Source organism: Mustela lutreola, chromosome 1 (genome assembly GCF_030435805.1).
Source record: "Mustela lutreola isolate mMusLut2 chromosome 1, mMusLut2.pri, whole genome shotgun sequence".
Lineage (NCBI taxonomy): Eukaryota > Metazoa > Chordata > Mammalia > Carnivora > Mustelidae > Mustela > Mustela lutreola.
The window spans coordinates 175,727,593-175,733,592 of NC_081290.1; the positions used below are offsets into that span (position 1 = coordinate 175,727,593).

General features: G+C 45.3%; 1 protein-coding gene across 1 annotated transcript in view; it reads left to right on the forward strand.

The window, feature by feature from the left end:
* Positions 1-5,440, forward strand: part of CEP126 (centrosomal protein 126) — a 96,930-nt gene extending 91,490 nt beyond the window's left edge. Inside the window, exons 14-16 of the transcript XR_009354881.1 lie at positions 721-817; positions 2,897-3,159; positions 5,059-5,440. The gene's annotated coding sequence lies outside the window, so the exon portion shown is untranslated. The remainder of the gene's footprint in view (positions 1-720; positions 818-2,896; positions 3,160-5,058) is intronic.
* The last annotated feature ends 560 nt before the right edge of the window (positions 5,441-6,000 follow it).

The window sequence follows — 6,000 nt, forward strand, 5'->3', positions numbered from 1 at the left end:
GATCATCACAGCTTTGTAATAGAGCTTGAAGTCAGCCCCCCAGTTTTGGTTTTCTTTTTCAACAGTACCCTGTATTCAGGATGTCTTCTGGTTCCATAAAAATTTTAGGATTGTTTGTTCCAACTTCATGAAAAATGTTGATGGCATTTTGATAAGGATTGCAATGAAAGTATAGATTGCTCTAGGTCGGACATTTTAACAATATTCTTCCCATCCATGAGCATGGAATGATTTTCCATCTCTTTGCCCCCATCTGCCCCCCACTCATGTTCTCTGTCTCTCTCTCAAATAAACAAAATCAATGAAATCTCGCAATTTGCAAAGACATAGACAGAGCTAGAGGGTATTATGCTAAGCAAAATAAGTCAGAGAAAGTAAATATACTTCCTAATTTGCATGTGTGGAACTTAAGGGAAAGAAACAAAGAAAAAAGAGGGATAAACAAAAAGCCAAACTCTTCCCTCTAGAGAACAAACTGATGGTTACCAGCGGGGAGGGGACCTGGGATGGGGGACCTGGGGGGTGGGGGAGAAAGGCACCTGTCTTGATGCGCAGCAGGCGGGGAAGGGAAGTGTTGAATCACTGTATTGTACACCAGAACTAATACTGTACAGTATGTTAACTTACTGGAATTAAAATTTAAAAACTTAAAAAAAAAATTTTAAACTTAAAAAAAAAACAAAAACAATGCTTGTTGTTTTCTTGTCTTGGCTTTTGTAGGTAAAGCTACTGTGAACGTGCGGTGCAGGTGTGTCCGAGGTGGTCGTTCTGTCTACTTCAGATGAGTTCCCGGATGTGGAATTGGCAGATCCTCATGGTAGTTTGTTTTTAATTTGGGGGGAATTGAATGTTAACTAAACTTACTGTGGCCTTCATTTTATAATACATAGATACATGACATCATTATGTCATACACCTAAAACAATACAATGTTATATTCTACTTATATCTCAATTTTTTAAAATGCTAATTACAGCCAATAAGGTATCTTCCCTTACTAATCGCCTGCCACCCAGTTTGAAAATCAGTGGCCTCTGAAAACATTTTTTTTATTTGAATGTATCATTATAGAGTATGGTTCATGATATCATTCATTCTGAAAGTAAAGATGATCTAACTTTTTCTCAAACAGTAAGTTTGCAAATACAAATAAAATTCCCTGTACCCTATGATTGATAATTACACCAAGTAAATATACTTCCTAATTTAAACGCATTTCACATGTATAATGTTACACAAGTCTCTCCTACAAACCTCTCTACTTTTAGTCTTCAGAGTTTAAGACTGAATTTCATCATGTAAAGATAACAAGATACTACAATATGTAGTAAACCTTATGGTTATAATAGGAAAATTTAACAAAACACTCTACATGACAATAAGGACATTGTTAAATTGCGTACATTCATATATGCCTTTATACAATCATACATTATATAATCATTAAAATCACGTTTTTAAAGAATACTTAATGGGGACACCTGGGGCTCAGTGGGTAAAGCGTCTGCCTTCAGCTCAGGTCCTGATTCCGCGGTCCTGCCACAGAGCATTGGCAGTAATGGTAGTAGGATTTCAGGGAATTTTTACTTTATCCTAACAAATTTTTATATGTTTTCACACTGTGTATTTCATGCATTCATTATCATTTTTATCAGGTAAGGTCCAACCTGTAAAAGTGTCTGAGATTGTCCCCTTTGGTCAAAGTGTGCAGGAGAGGAGAGCGGGCCCCGCCAGATCCTGGGGCTGCAGGTTTCCCGTGAGGCCGAAGCCCAGCCCGCAGAGCAGAAGCCCCACGAGGAGCTTGAGTCCACACGCCACAGGGGCACCATCTGAGGCATTTCCACCACTATTTTTGAAAGGGCTCCTATACCTCCAGAATGGAAGATGAGTGACCAACGCGTACCCCTGCTTTCCTTCTTCTTGTGACTCAACCCAAGCTCTCAGCAGAGGCGGCGCCATGGGAGAGCAGACTGGGTCAGTCAAGGGTGGCCTCATGACTGCTGTCGCTTTTAGGTCCAAAATTCGGGTTATGACTGCAAAGTATTTATGAAACACCTCAAATGGTTCTAAGTGTCCGTCTGTGGTATTTTACCCTCATCGTATTGCTTATGTGGTCATTGTCCTAATGTCTTTCTCTTGAGATTACTATAATGTCCATATATATATATATATTTTTTTTTAATATTTTATTTGTTTATTTGACAGCTAGAGAGAGAGCACAAGTAAGCAGAGTGGCAGGGAGATGGGGAGAGAGAGAAGCAGGCTCTCTGCTGAGAGCTTGATGCGGGGCTCGATCCCAGGACCCTGGAATCATGACCCGAGCCGAAGGCAGCCGCTTAACCAACTGAGCCACCTGGGCGCCCCCAGATATATATATTTTTTAAGATTTCATTTATTTGACAGAAATCACAAGTAGGCAGAGAGGCAGACAGAGAGAGGGGGAAGCAGGCTCCCTGCTGAGCAGTGAGCCCCATGCGGGGCTCAATCCCAGGACCCTGAGATCATGACCTGAGCCGAAGGCAGAGGCTTAACCCACTAAGCCACCCAGGCGCCCCATACTGTCCAAATAGTAAGAGAAGTTTGTGCAGTAAACTCTCCGAGAGCTTGCCATCAGCGCAGCTGACACATGGTGTTGCACCTTCGCCAGGTGTGTGTGCGGTGCTCTGAGCCCCCGCTTGTCCCCACACAACGCAGGGACGCCACTGCCTATAACTTGCAGAGAATTTGAAAGCACAAAGGAACTTGACACATCATCTCTTCCAGACTCCTCATGGAGTCATGGAGACGACCCAAGCACCTCCCAAATGACCATGGTTAAAACACTGACGTCTATGATTCCAATGTTCATGAGAATTAAACAGTATTTTGCCTCTTTGCTTTCCAAATTGCATCATAGAAAGAGAAGAAAAAAATAATTACAGAAAAGTGAAAGCTGTATTTATTGGAAATCAACTCAAAGCTACATGACTGATGTGTGCATTCAAGCAACAGACCGTCCTGAACACCTCTTAAGTCATCACTGTGCCTGGGGCTTCAGACCAGCAGAGACCCCATCCAGTCCAGCTGTCGGTACATGTAGAGCCTTTGAGCTCTTAAGGGCTCGTCTACAAGCAGTTGCAGCAGAGTATGGTCAGCGGTACAGCAGGAGTAACCCAGATGGTAAGGTGGTCGCAGCTCTAACCGAGGCTGGGCGGTGTGTGTGTGGGGGAGGGGGGTCGGTAGGCAGGCTCCCTGGAGCCCGGGGCTGCAGCAGCGAGACCTCATGGATGGGTCACACCAGCCAAGGCAAGGAAGGAGAAAGGGGGATCTCAGGCCACACCTGCTCGACTTTGCCCCACAAATCCCCCAGTCAGACCACAGAGTAGGTTTCCAGGCAAGGAAAGCAATGGAACATTCACTTTTTACCTCTGCTCCATCCTGAACCCAACTTCAGTGACAACTAAAGGATGCGAAGGATCGGGTCCCCAGACAGACAGGAGAGAAGACCAAGTCTGCGAAGGCTGGAGAGCAGGTGGTCAGGGGCTCACTGACCCAGGTGACCGAGGCAGGCCGCAGGAGAAGCCTAGAAGCACGCTGGTCTGGCTTCCACAACCACAGAGAAGCTCGGGTTTAAAGGACAATAGGGAACCCTGGAAACGGCGGGCTTGGGGTTGGTCAGTAAAGTGAGGTCAGAACAGGATTAGCTGAAAATCTATTTAAGAAGCAAGTAGACCCCAGATCCTCGTCCCCTGCCGTACAGCTGGGTGGCCGCTTCTTTTACCAAAGCAGAAACATTTAACAAAACTAAGAATAAAAGAACCTTTTTTTAACCTGTTATCACTGTGCACCTAACAGAAGCCCCTTCAGGACAGGGCAGGGGAGCTCGTGGGCCATCTGGCTGGAGCGTCAGCAGCTGAGAGAACCCTGCGCTCAGGCCCAGGCCCCCTCACACATGGGGTCACGCTCAGTCCCTTAGGGCAGCCTCACCCCTTGTCTGGTCGACATGGAGGTAAAAGACGGGCCCCTTTCACCCCGGCGGCTCGGTCAGTGAAGTGTCTGCCCTCGGCTCAGGTCGTGATCTCAGGGTCCTGGGATCGAGTCCCACATTGGGGTTCTCTGCTCAGCGGGGAGCCTGCTTCCCCCCCATCTGCCTGCCGCTCCCCCCGCTCCTGTTCTTGCTTGCTCTCTCTCTCAAGTAAATAAATACAGTCTTCAACAACAACAACAAAAAGACAGACCCCTTTGCTTCAAGACAGGACAAGTCTGAAAAGCATGACCATACACAGGCAAGAAAGAGAAAATGTCCGTTTTTAAAATAAAAGATATCAAAGGGGTGCCTGGGTGGCTCAGTCCATGAAGCTCTTGATCCCGGCCCAGGTCTTGATTGCGGGGTCATGAGTTCAAGCCCCGCACTGGGGTCCACAAACAAACAAACGATACCAGTTACATCAATGACAAAAAATTTAAGTACCGATGATGAGTCTTTTGAAAGATATGCAAGACTTTTCTGGAAAAAAAATATTTTATATATATTTATATATACACATGTGTATCCACATACACATGTCTACATACACATAACATGGTGAAAGACCTCTGAACAAAGGGTCTTGCAGAGCAGGCACTCTGTAAGACATACGGCATCCCTGGGCGGGAACACTCCGCCTCATAAAGAGGTCACTTCTTCTCATTGACCTTAATTATTCGAAGCGATTCCAACGAAAACATTAGTAGGCTCTTTGTGGGGTTCGACAAGCAGCTCCAAAAATGTACATGAAGAAAGAAATCTAGGAAACAAGGCCGCTCTGGGGGCCACGAGCCTGCTGCCCACTGCCCTCCGCTGTAGGAGCCGGACTGACCCCCGGCCCTCGGCACTCTGCTCTGTCAGCCGCCCAGCCCATGTCTGCCCTGCACGGGTCCAGCACACGCCATTGTTCCCACAGCGCGCCGCCCGCTGAAGAGACGCGCCTCCGATGGGCCACTTGGAGGCCCTTCCATCCCACTGTCCTTCCCTCACGGCCAGCCTTGCCTTGTGGGCTGATAGGCCCCTCGGCTTCTCACTCCATATTTTGTTCACAGGCATTTCCCTAATAGAATCTTTGCTCATGGAACCCTGACTTGTCTGGCTCTAAGAGGACCCAGTGCCAAGGCAGGATGAAATCCCCAGGGTGCTGATAAGGACTGCAGCTGAGCACCAGGCCTCGGAAGCGCTGGTCAGGACCAGTGTAGAAGGGACGGCTGTGAGAAGATGAAAGGGAGAGGAAACCACCGCGCTCCAGCACTCTTCCCTTGTACTCTGGCTGAGTGAGAGCTAGCAAGAATGAAAGATGGATGACTTTTTAATAACCAAGATAAGTTGGGCAAGACAAAAACATATTCATAGTATACTACATGACAACAGCAAAAATATATATTTACCTAGTCATAAGACTGCAATTATTAAATATTAACATAAAAATTATACTATCTTGGTGAGTATTTTGTAGGCTGAAAGGAGGGGAAATGCAGGAGAAGCGTGGGGAGTGGGATGAGAAATGTCAAGGAGGAGTTTAACATACACATGACACAGAACAGTCAAGGAAAAACGATGACAGCAGAGGCACTTTGGAAATACAGGATTAAATACAAAAGCTGAAGGAATTAAAAGTGTGTCTACTGAGAGGGAGTGGAGATTGGTGCCACTGACTATCTCATGATAATACTTGTAAATTTTTACCTGTGACTTTGGTACAGTTTAAATGAAAAATAATTATTAAACATGAGATTGCAAAATATGACAAGCATATGTGGCAATCATAATTTGACAAATCAACCAAAAGCAAACACTACCATGTAAATAAAGAGGTGATTCATAAGAGAACTAAAAATGTGAATAAGAATATAAAGACATTTCATTTCAGAATTAGTTAAATGAAAGTTAAAATAGAAAAAGCAACGAAAGTGCTTCTAGATCTATCTCCCGGAAAATCCAAACATGTCCACACAAAATCCTGTACCCAAACGTTATCAGCGCTTTCCTTA